General features: G+C 33.6%; 6 non-coding genes and 1 pseudogene across 6 annotated transcripts in view; all 7 read left to right on the top strand.

Annotated features, from left to right (window-relative positions):
- Positions 1-78, top strand: part of LOC145848804 (U2 spliceosomal RNA) — a 196-nt gene extending 118 nt beyond the window's left edge. Inside the window, exon 1 of the small nuclear RNA XR_014372165.1 lies at positions 1-78. This exon is cut by the window's left edge and continues 118 nt beyond it. This is a non-coding gene — a small nuclear RNA (U2 spliceosomal RNA).
- Positions 79-159: 81 nt separating this feature from the next.
- On the top strand, positions 160-274 carry LOC145848805 (U5 spliceosomal RNA). Its single transcript, XR_014372166.1, has one exon. It is a non-coding gene; the product is annotated as a U5 spliceosomal RNA (small nuclear RNA).
- A 1,716-nt stretch (positions 275-1,990) lies between these two features.
- On the top strand, positions 1,991-2,109 carry LOC145848811 (5S ribosomal RNA). The gene has a single exon (XR_014372170.1). It is a non-coding gene; the product is annotated as a 5S ribosomal RNA (ribosomal RNA).
- A 3,399-nt stretch (positions 2,110-5,508) lies between these two features.
- LOC145848803 (5S ribosomal RNA) lies at positions 5,509-5,627 on the top strand. The gene has a single exon (XR_014372164.1). It is a non-coding gene; the product is annotated as a 5S ribosomal RNA (ribosomal RNA).
- A 3,291-nt stretch (positions 5,628-8,918) lies between these two features.
- LOC145848806 (small subunit ribosomal RNA) lies at positions 8,919-10,726 on the top strand. The gene has a single exon (XR_014372167.1). It is a non-coding gene; the product is annotated as a small subunit ribosomal RNA (ribosomal RNA).
- Positions 10,727-10,908: 182 nt separating this feature from the next.
- On the top strand, positions 10,909-11,062 carry LOC145848814 (5.8S ribosomal RNA). The gene has a single exon (XR_014372173.1). It is a non-coding gene; the product is annotated as a 5.8S ribosomal RNA (ribosomal RNA).
- A 222-nt stretch (positions 11,063-11,284) lies between these two features.
- Positions 11,285-12,500, top strand: LOC145848810 (large subunit ribosomal RNA; annotated as a pseudogene; the record flags this gene model as incomplete).

The following is a 12,500-nucleotide window of genomic DNA, read 5'->3' as shown; positions in this document are numbered from 1 at the left end:
GCAGTTCAGACAATTTATTGTCCTGCTCGTCAAGAGTCGGTCCGGTATTGCAGTACCTCCGGAATCGGCTCGCCTCCCCTCTGGGGGAGTTTGTATACATTTATTCACAACCTGTAGCATGGTAAAGCCCATAGAAAAAGCCTTGGCAACCGTTGCTAATCACTCTGGCTTCAGTTCAGTACACGAATGAATCTTTCGCCTTTTACTAAAGATTTCCGTGGACAGGAGCAATTTCAATGAGTCTTAACAGACTTTTTTTCGGCTGTCGACAGTCTTCTGACATCGGCAGCTTGCACATATTTAACATACAAAAACATGGCTTCAAGAAACATTTTCCGGTTTTTCTTAGCTTCCAATTATGTGACAAAGAAAATTTCATAAAGAATTATCGCAGGTTTTTTCACAGAATATGTTATTTTCATTTTAGTTGATGTTTTTATTTCATGTTTTATTTTTTAATGTACTTATTGGGTGCTGAAAGATTGATAATCGAACAATCTACCGAAATATTAATAATATTGAAAAATTTAAATTTCGAAATAACCTACCTACGGTTAATCTACACGCGTTTAGAAGCCGTAAAAAAATATTTTCGACTTTGTAATGGACCAAACAAAAAATATAGAAAAAATTATCGAAAAAAAAATCTTTTAAAACTTACCTTACGTTAGTCCTTATGCGTTGCGAAGCTCAAAAAAAATATTTTCGACCTTATAATAGAACAAACAAAGAAAATAGAAAAATTTTCCAAAAAAATAAAAAGTCGAAATTCGAAAAAAGAAGAAAAGTGGTCCTTTTCTAGGAGTTTTTTATTCCCAAAAAATGGGTCGATGTCCCCGTAACCCCTAAAAAAAGGGGGTCGAAATAACATTTTTTCATCATGCCTCAAATGGGCTGAAAAATTTTTACGGGGTCTCTGGACCAAACAAAAACGATCTGTCGAGTCAGAATTCCGAAAATCGAAAATTCCCGAAATTTCTGTACTTAAGAGGCGGGGCGCCCACTATCGACAAAAGTGTGCCAAAACCCACAAACGTTGTGTTACGCGCGCTAAGATAAATACAAGCCTGATTGCTGAAAATGTATTCTATTTGAATAAGGTAAGTATCAACACCAAGGAAGCAATTCCTTTATTATAAACTCATACTCTGACATTGCGCTAATATTGCTCGTGAATTGTTATTTAGTTTAAAAATATAATTTATATTACTTTTATTTTATTTTACTATTTTATATTTTTATTAAAAAATTTCTTGTTTAGTTTCTAAGCAACCACAGTTACGTTTATATGTTTAGTTCTATTGTATTCTATATTTATCGATAATTTAATAAATGTTTTAAAAGACTATTCTGGTTTTCCACGCTCTCTTCAAAAATGTGAGTTCTTTTAATTCTTCCACTTAATTATTCATTTTAAAGTAAACAACTAGTTATACTATACAACTAGTTATATTATTACATTATAATGTATGTGTATTATATACTATCATTTTATAACATAAACATAGTTGAGTTATTAAATTAAACGTCAAATATTTTATTACCTAAAATTAAGTTAATCGTAAAATCTGATGTAGTATGAGATATTCCTTAGAAACTAACTATAAATATTCTTGAAGTAAAACAATACCATCTATAAATAGAACAATGAGAAATAGTAAAACAAACTAAACACAACATGTTTATTTTAACAATATTTTTTATTTAGTTTAATCTAATCTAGTTTACTTAATAAACTTTACTTCTAATTATCATAGTATTTAATATAGAATATAGTTAACAATCTTTTAAACAAAGTCTTAAATAAAGTTACAGGGAGTAATTGTAATTAAAACACCAAAAAAAAAAGGTATTAATAAAAAAAATACTTACATCAAGTTAAAATTTTATAAGGATTAATTTTAAAATATCAAATCGATTGTAAATCAAGTGCAAATAGGTTTTTTAAACAAACCGAAGGGTTTATAAAGGCTTGTAAACGGTTTCAGACGCCTACGACCATACCACACTGAGCACACCCCATCTCGTCCGATCTGGGAAGTTAAGCAGTGTCGGGCGTGGTTAGTACTTAGATGGGTGACCGCTTGGGAATACCACGTGCCGTAGGCTTTTGCTTTTTGAATTCATCTTTTTTGTACTATTTTTCTTTCTGACCTATTTATACTTATTACTCGTTTATTTACATTTTTTTAACGCTTAAAAGAAAAGTAACTTCTAGTTATTAGCAAATAAAAACGTAAGCCAATCAGATAACGTTATTTGCTGTTTAAACCAATTAGAGCGCTAAAAAAGTGGTTTGACCAGTTTGAGATATCGAAAAAATAATTGCACCATCTTGTAGAGTACAATTTTCTGAGTTAAAATTAATACAATTAGTCTTTTATACTAAAACTTAAAAGTTTTTTTGTCCACAAACAAATCACTTGAAAAATCAAACGAAAATAAATTTTGCACTTTTGTATTGTGAGTCATAATAAGTTATTTACTGTTACCAACAGATACTAGCAAAAGCTTCTTAAAGTTTTGTATTAACTTAATGTATTTGTAATAAATTTTACTTAATAGAAACTATTGAATTACGTTTACTTAGTTTACTTTTGTATGTGTATTAAATATATAGCAATTTTGTTTGAACTTAAATAAGGACTATTAAACTATTAAAAGAAAACTATCAAAGTTTACTAACTCAAAAGCTAAATCTTAGTTTTATTGTTATAAACATTTATGTTGTAATTTACTAATAACTAAATGAGTTTATTTCAAACAAAAAGAATTAAATAATGTTATGTTATGTCAAGCCTCCTATATGAGGTATATAGGTATATAAGGTATACAAGCTTATGTTTGAAAGTTATAATAATAAAAATAAAAATAAATATTTAGTTGGTAAAATTTGTATGTTTTAATATGCTTTGAAATTAGAGTTAGTATAGAAGTTTTTTTTTAAGTATAATAAATATAAATATTTAGTTACTAACAATAAACTAAAATACCAATTTTGTAGTTATTACAAAAAAAAAACAAAAATATTATACAAAAGTTTCATAATTATAAGCTTTGAATAACTTTACTTCATAACTATATTCATGTTTGCATATTTAAATTATAAAAAGTTAGTGTTTTGTGTATTGACTTTATGATTATTTTATTTTAGTAACTGTTAGTTTTATACTTTAATAAAAGAAATATGGTTAACAAGTAAGTTAAAAATGAAAGAAGCATAAAAAAACACACTATTTAACTGCTTATTCAATAGTTTGATTATTTAATTATTTTTCTGTTATATAGTTTAATCGTATTGTATAAAAAATACAGAGGTTTAAAGTAAGTTTGAATAAAAATAAAACAAAACATATAAAAAACAGTTCAAATACATAGTTTTTTTTTTTAATGTTCGCGATGGAGAAAACAATGGAGAAAATTTAATTCTTTAATAATAAGTAGTAATTTAAAAAAAAAATAATACAAATAAAGTTATACAATATATATACAATAGTTTGTCAAACTAGGCAAAAAAGAGTAGGCCACCACTACAATCCAATGTTCCAACTGGAAATTCAATGAGATCGTTACTGTACTTGTGATGAACGTTGATAATCCCAAAGATTGTAAGTCGAAGGCCTTACCCAACCTAACCAGCGCACTGGTTTTCTTACAACTGAATTAATCAACATTTAATATTGAATATAATCATTATTGATAGATAGAGGAATGTTGACAATCAACAACAGATTGTAAGTCAAAGGCATTACTCGACCAAAGTACCCACAACCTAGATTGAACAACATTTATTAGATAGATTTGTTTATTGATAGATAGAGAAATATTGACAATCCACAACAGATTGTAAGTCAAAGGCATTACTCGACCCAAGTACCCACAACCTAGATTGAACAACATTTGTTAGATAGATTTGTTAAATAGATAGATAGTACAGTATAATCTCAAAGAATTTGAAGTTGAACATTGAACAATAGTGGCCACCATTTCAGGCCTGCTGGCAGCTAGATTACAGCCCCCGGCTACGCAGACCTGCAATATTGATGAAAAAAAACAGTATATATATTTCCGAATCTGACTTTGAGTACTTTTTATATATTATTAACAAAGTTTTTTAGGGGTAATATCTGTTTAGTTCTTTAATATATCTTTAAAATAAAACACTAAATTAATAACATAATAATAATAATATTTTGTTTTTAATTCGTTAATAAAGTTATTTAATAATATTATATATTAAATGTATATAATAAGTTTAAGTAATAAAATAAATATAATATAACAAATATATTGTATAATAATAATTTTAAAATTAGTAAAAAATAAATAAACATAGTTGAGTTATCAAATTAAACAAACTAGAACGTCAAGTATTTAATTACTAAAATTAATTTAATTTAAATTCAAATTGACACTGTAATTGACATGTAATTGTAATTGACAAAATTATAAAAATCAACCTATTTATATAGCAAAATATTTCTTTATCTTTGTCGTGGCGTTGGGTCTTTGGTCTTGACAGCTAACTCATAAGCGGAAGGTTGTGAGATCGAGTCCCGCTAGTCGTCACGCAAGACATATACTTGAGAGCCGGAGTTAAATTTCTTTGTCATTTGAATTTGAACGCCTGCTAGACAGGCAATTTTTTTGTTATTTAGTGATTTATTAAAGCAGTTTTGCGTTTTACGTTTTTAGCAGACATGCAGTTTCCACTATGACATTGTTTACGTTAATTAATTGTCTCTCAAAATATATTTATATTATATCACATTAAATGAAAAAATAAGTTAACTATCTTATATTAATTTAAATAACGTTTATATAACCTTTTACTAAATTTTTATAAGTTTAATATTCTTATCAATTATTTTATATATTACTTTTTTAAGGTGTTTAAAACTTTTAGAAGCTGTATGTAATGTCTTTTAGTTTAATAGTTCTGTTAAACTATAAAAAAATATAAACATGGTTGAGTTATCAAATTAAACAAAATAGAACGTCAAGTATATAATTACTAAAATTAATTTAATTAAAAAAAAATCTCAGGTAATCTAAAATGTCAGGAATTATTTAAAAATAAATATAAATTTAAAACTTATTATATTGAAAAGATTGATGAATAATACTCTTGAATGTATGCAATGTTTGTATTTGTAATGCAATAACATAAATGGATAGATCAATGACAAATTGTAAACATATTGTATTATTTTATTTTACGATTTTATTTATTTAATTCAATAATTCAATAAACTTTACTTCTACTTGTCCTGGTCTTAGGTAATTTATAGATAACAATTATTTAAACAAACACTTTTGTACAGTTACAATACAGTTTTAGTACAGTTTGGGAGTAACTGTTGATAAAAAAAAACAAAAAAAAAGGTTAATTCAGGTTAAAATTTTATAAGGAATAATTTTAAAATATCAAATTGATTGTAAATCAAGTGCAAATAGGTTTTTTAAACAAACCGAAGGGTTTATAAAGGCTTGTAAACGCTTTCAAACGCCTACGACCATACCACACTGAGCACACCCCATCTCGTCCGATCTGGGAAGTTAAGCAGTGTCGGGCGTGGTTAGTACTTAGATGGGTGACCGCTTGGGAATACCACGTGCCGTAGGCTTTTGCTTTTTGAATTCATCTTTTTGTACTATTTTTCTTTCTGACCTATTTATACATATTACTCGTTTATTTACATTTCTTTAACGCTTAAAAGAAAAGTAAATTCTAGTTATTAGCAAATAAAAACGTAAGCCAATCAGATAACGTTATTTGCTGTTTAAACCAATTAGAGCGCTAAAAAAGTGGTTTGACCAGTTTGAGATATCGAAAAAATAATGGCACCATCTTGTAGAGTACAATTTTCTGAGTTAAAATTAATACAATTAGTCTTTTATACTAAACTTAAAAGTTTTTTTGTCCACAAACAAATCACTTGAAAAATCAACGAAAATAAATTTTGCACTTTTGTATTGTGAGTCATAATAAGTTATTTACTGTTACCAACAGATACTAGCAAAAGCTTTTTAAAGTTTTGTATTAACTTAATGTATTTGTACTTAGTTTAAAATTAATAGAGTTTATTTGGTTTACTTTATTATGTGTATTGAATGTGATACAACTAAAACAAAACAAACAAGGAGAGTACTTGAATAGAACCAACACAATTTACAGACCAGTTGTGTACTAAACTTAAAGCAATTCTGAATAGTGAATATGCAGTTATTATTATAAGTTCAAAGTTCACTTTAACTTAATTTAATGTATTTTGTAAATTGGTTTTATTTAATAGATAGTAGTGAATTACTTTATTTAATTTACTTTAGTATGTGTTATATAACTTTATTTAAACAAGAGCAAAACGGGATTATACTTTCAATAAACTACACAATTTACAGACCAGTTGTGTACTAAATTTAAAGCAATTCTGAATAGTGAATATGCAGTTATATTATTATAAGTTCAAAGTTCATTTTTATTTATTTTAATGTATTTTGTAAATTGGTTTTATATAATAGATAGTAGTGAATTACTTTATTTAATTTACTTTAGTATGTGTTGTATAACTTTATTTAAACCAGAAGCAAAACGGGATTATACTTTCAATAAACTACACAATTTACAGACCAGTTGTGTACTAAATAAAAAGCTATTGTGAATAGTGAATATGCAATTGTTATTATAAGTTTATAAGTTCACAGTTTACAAAAGCTTAACAATTTAGTTATTATTTTGTTCATATTTGCATATCTAATTTATGAAAAGTTAGTGTTATGTGTATTGGCTTTTTAATTTCTTTATTTGTAGAACTGCTAGTTTTATATTCTAAAGAAACATGTTTAAATAAATATGTTTAACAAGTAACTTAAAAATGGAAGAAATATATTGTATATATTGAACTATTTATATTTATTCTAGCTATTTGCTTAGTGTATTTATTAATGTGATTATTTTATTTTGTTGTTTGTCTTATAGTTTAATCGTATTGTGTTGAAATATATATAACAAATACAGAGGTTTAAAGTAAGTTTAAATGAAAATAAAATAAGACATATAGTTGAAATTATAAAATTATAAGTTTAAAAAAATAGTTTTTTTTTTTTTTTCTTTGTTTGTTTGATTGTTTGTTTATTATATAATCGCGACGTTTCATTTTATTACTTTTAAGCATACTAAATATAATAATAGGTATATGTTATAGGAAAAATTCTATTAGTTTCTAATGTAATAAAAAAGTTTATTTCCACAAATAAATAAATACCTGAAAAATCAAATGAAAAATAAATTTCGCACTCTTGTATTGTGAGTCATAATAGGTTATTTACTGTTACCAACAGATACTAGCGAAGGCTTTTTAAAGTTCTATGTTAATTCAATGTATTTGTACTTAGTTTTATTAAAATGACAGTATTTTTAGTTAAGTATGTTTATTTAACGTTGTGTAACTCAAGTAAAACCAGAAGCAAATAAGGAGACTACTTTCAATAAACTACACAAATTAAAAATATATTATTATTTATAAATCAATCGTGTTGTGTTTCAAAATACATTTTTCAAATAATGTTTTACAAGTATTTATCAGTTATTTAGTTTTCTTTTTATAGTTTAGCTGTATTGTTTTATTTATTTGTTATTATTTTTATTTAATTGTTTGCTTATTATATTTATCGCCATGTGCTTAAAAAATAAAACAACTATAAAGGTTTAAAAAGTAAGTTTAAATAAAAATAAAATGAAACATATAAAATAAGTTTATGATTTTTTTATTATTATTATTTTTATTTAATTGTTTGCTTATTATATTTATCGCGATGTGCTTAAAAGAATAGAACAAATACAAAGGTTTAAATTGTAAGTTTTAAATAAAATAAAATGTAACATATAAAATAAGCTTATGTTTGATTTTTTTATTTTATTTTTATTTATTTTTATTTAATTGTTTGTTTATTATATTTATCGCGATCTGCTTAAAAAAATAAAACGAGTATTAAGGTTTGAAAAGGTTATTAAATAAAAATAAAATGAAACATATAAAATAAGCTTATGTTTTTATTTTTATTTTTTTTTTTATTATTATTTTTATTCAATTGTTTGTTTATTATATTTATCGCAATGTGCTTAAAACGATAAAACAAATATAAAGATTTAAAAAGTAAGTTTAAATAAAAAATAATACAAATAAAGCTTATTTATAATAAACAAACATATTTAAAACATTATAAAAAGTAGTTTATATATATTATTTTTTATTTATTTCTTTTAAACATATTAAATAAAGTATAAAAAAAGTATTAAAACATTTAAACGTAGCATAAATAAGCTTAAAATATTAAAAAAATTGAAAAGAAACAAAGAAATTTAAAAAAAATCGGGAAAAATCGGCAAAAAAGTTCAACAACAACATTTGAGCATCATACGCGTATGCATTACTTTACACTAGTGAGAGAGACGTGTTTGTGCGTTCGGTCGACTTGGCGAGAAAGCGGGCTTAAAGCATTACTGTTTAGCACCCGAGGCGCGGCTATTGCAGCGGCGGCGAACGTGCTATGTAAACGCATCGGAGCAGCGTATGAAAAACTACAAGCGTCCAGCGGCGGTAGGCTTATAGCTTTGCGAAGTCGTCGAGACGAGTAGCCGACGCAGGCACGGCTCGAGGCGGGTAACTGCAGCAGACAGATGGCGTGTTGCTGCTGACGAGTTAACCGGCAGAAGGCAAACGGTTGGTCGGGAGAAAGAACAGTCAGTTGTATAGCTGCATGCTGCAGTCGACGCGGGCTGGCGCTTTAAACAGCAAAAGGCCGGCGCCGACTTTCAGTAACGTTCGCAAGGCTTTTAAGCCGAGTGATAGAAAAGGTCTGTATTTATACAGTAAAAACGCTCAGTCGAGCAACGGGTTTAAACGCCCTCGGATAGTTATCTGGTTGATCCTGCCAGTAGTCATATGCTTGTCTCAAAGATTAAGCCATGCAAGTGTAAGTACGAGCTCACGTACAGTGAAACTGCGAATGGCTCATTAAATCAGTTATGGTTCATTTGATTGTACGCTTTTACATGGATAACTGTGGCAATTCTAGAGCTAATACATGCGTAAAGCGCCGAACTGACGTGAGGCGCGCATTTATCAGACCAAAACTAACCGGCTTTCGGGTCGTTACAATGGTGACTCTGGATAAGCTTGCGGATCGCACGGCCTAGTGCTGGCGACATCTCATTAAAGCAACTGCCCTATCAACTATCGTCGGTACGGTATCGGCCTACCGAGGTTGTAACGGGTGACGGAGAATCAGGGTTCGATTCCGGAGAGGGAGCCTGAGAAACGGCTACCACATCCAAGGAAGGCAGCAGGCGCGCAAATTACCCATTCCCGGCTCGGGGAGGTAGTGACGAAAAATAACAATGCAGACCTCGTACGAGGTCCTGCAATTGGAATGAGTACACTTTAAACTTTTTAACGAGTATCCATTGGAGGGCAAGTCTGGTGCCAGCAGCCGCGGTAATTCCAGCTCCAAAAGTGTATATTTAAGTTGTTGCGGTTGAAAAGCTCGTAGTTGGATATAGGGACGGCGAGGTTGGTCGGTCGAAAGGCTAGCACTGGCCTCGTTGTTCTTGTTGGTCGGTGCCTTCGCGGTGCTCTTAACTGAGTGTTGCGGTGGTCCGGCAAGTTTACCTTGAAAAAATTAGAGTGTTCAAAGCAGGCTTTACGCTTGTATAATGTTGCATGGAATAATGGAATAGGACCTCGGTTCTATTTTGTTGGTTTTCGGAGCACGAGGTAATGATTAATAGGAACGGACGGGGGCATCCGTACTGTGCCGTTAGAGGTGAAATTCTTGGATCGGCGCAAGACGAACGACTGCGAAAGCATTTGCCAAGAATGTTTTCTTTAATCAAGAGCGAAAGTCAGAGGTTCGAAGACGATCAGATACCGTCCTAGTTCTGACCTTAAACGATGCCGACTAGCGATCGGGCAGTGTCGAACTTAAGAACTGTCCGGCAGCTTCCGGGAAACCAAAGTCTTTGGGTTCCGGGGGAAGTATGGTTGCAAAGCTGAAACTTAAAGGAATTGACGGAAGGGCACCACCAGGAGTGGAGCCTGCGGCTTAATTTGACTCAACACGGGAAATCTCACCCGGCCCGGACACAGCGAGGATTGACAGATTGAGAGCTCTTTCTTGATTCTGTGGGTGGTGGTGCATGGCCGTTCTTAGTTGGTGGAGCGATTTGTCTGGTTAATTCCGATAACGAACGAGACTCTTACTTGCTAAATAGCTGCTCGACCCATTGGGTCGGAGACAACTTCTTAGAGGGACTAGTGGCGTTTAGCCACACGAGATTGAGCAATAACAGGTCTGTGATGCCCTTAGATGTTCGGGGCCGCACGCGCGCTACACTGACCGGATCATCGTGTGTTCCCTAGGCCGAAAGGTCCGGGTAATCCGTTGAACCCCGGTCGTGCTAGGGATAGGGACTTGCAATTGTTTCCCTTGAACGAGGAATTCCCAGTAAGCGCGAGTCATTAGCTTGCGTTGATTACGTCCCTGCCCTTTGTACACACCGCCCGTCGCTACTACCGATTGAATGGTTTAGTGAGGTCCTCCGATTGAGCCTGGTACGTGCGGCAACGCACTCGCCGGTGTTCGAAAAGACGATCGAACTTGATCATTTAGAGGAAGTAAAAGTCGTAACAAGGTTTCCGTAGGTGAACCTGCGGAAGGATCATTAACGAATCGAAATTTGATTTCAAGCGACGTCTCTTCTTCGAAGGGACCGAGCCCTGTAACTGTTATAGTTCGGTCGCGTTGCTTCCTGACAGCGGGAGTAATAATTCAGCACGCAAGTGCTGGCGCGGCCGCTTCTTTTTGAACACGATTTTTTGGTTGCATTGAGATTGATTAACACGAGAGATCTCTTAGCGGTGGATCACTCGGCTCGAGCGTCGATGAAGGACGGAGCTAGCTCCGAGAAGTAATGTGAATTGCAGGACACATTGAGCATCGATATTCTGAACGCGTATTGCGGCCTCCGGGTAATCCTGGGGCCACGTCCGTCTCAGGGTCTTTAACACACCGATCCTTTCATTAGTTTGAAAGTGCCTGCGACTCGTTTCTTAATTGAGGAGCGTGTCGTCAAAGACAGCTGGTCTGGCGATTTCACAGCTGAAGCGTGAGCAGCCTGCTGGCCTCGGGTGAGGTAGCAACGACGGTAGGTGCTCGAGAATAAGTTAAGTGACTTCAAAAGGCCGACGTACAAAGCGCATGTACTTTTATAGTACATCACTTTTGACCTGAGATCGGGCGGGACGACCCGCTGAACTTAAGCATATCACTAAGCGGAGGAAAAGAAACTAACAAGGATTCCCCTAGTAAACGGCGAGTGAAGCGGGATAAGCCCAGCGCTAAATCCGAGCCTTTTTGGAGGGCGAGGAAATGTAGCGTATGGAATTCAGCATGCGGCGAACCAACGACTGCCCACGTTCTTCTGATCGAGGCCTTTTCCCAGAGCGGGTGTTAGGCCCTTGGCGGCGGTCGTAATTCGTCCTAGCGGTTTTCCCGGAGTCGGGTTGTTTGGAAATGCAGCCCTAAGCGGGTGGTAAACTCCATCTAAGGCTAAATACTGGCTCGAGACCGATAGCGAACAAGTACCGTGAGGGAAAGTTGAAAAGCACTTTGAAGAGAGAGTTAAAGAGTACGTGAAACCGCTTGGAGGCAAACGGAGGCGCCCATCGAGTCGCCGGACGTTTTCAGGCGCTGCGAGAGCTGTCCTACTGTTTGAGTGATCTTCGGAGACTCTTACGGTTGCGCTGGCGTCGCGGCGCTGCACTAGCGTTCGGCGAGGGCCGCGACCGGTTGCTGGGCTGACTTTGGTCGTTCGCAAGGTAGCTCTTCTTCGGAAGAGTGTTATAGGCGTTCGATTAGCTTCGGCTCGGCGACCGAGGAGAGATTCCGCGTCGGTCTTCGGACAGGCTGCGTGTTGATCGCTGGAATACGGCTTTGGAAACTGCTCGCAGTCTCTAGAGTTTGTACAAGGCCTTCTTCGCGTTAGCGCTCAGACGCCAGGGGTCTGCGGCTTAAGCTGGCCACGTCTCCGACCCGTCTTGAAACACGGACCAAGGAGTCTAACACGCGCGCGAGGTGTTGGGCAGTACGAAACCCGAAAGCACAGTGAAGGCAAACGAGGCGAGATCCTTTCATTAGGCGCATCGCCGGCCGATCCCATAGGCCGCGTCCTAGGGGTCGAGCAAGAGCGTGCTTGTTGGGACCCGAAAGATGGTGAACTATGCCTGAACAGGCTGAAGCCAGAGGAAACTCTGGTGGAGGGCCGTAGCGGTTCTGACGTGCAAATCGATCGTCGAATTTGGGCATAGGGGCGAAAGACTAATCGAACCATCTAGTAGCTGGTTCCTTCCGAAGTTTCCCTCAGGATAGCTGGCGCTTAGTCGCAGTTTTATCTGGTAAAGCGAATGATTAGAGACGAAACGACCTCAACCTATTCTCAA

Source organism: Thalia democratica, unplaced genomic scaffold (genome assembly GCF_965202585.1).
Source record: "Thalia democratica unplaced genomic scaffold, ktThaDemo2.hap1.1 HAP1_SCAFFOLD_1686, whole genome shotgun sequence".
NCBI classification, from domain to species: domain Eukaryota; kingdom Metazoa; phylum Chordata; class Thaliacea; order Salpida; family Salpidae; genus Thalia; species Thalia democratica.
This window is presented reverse-complemented; position numbering and strand designations above follow the sequence as displayed.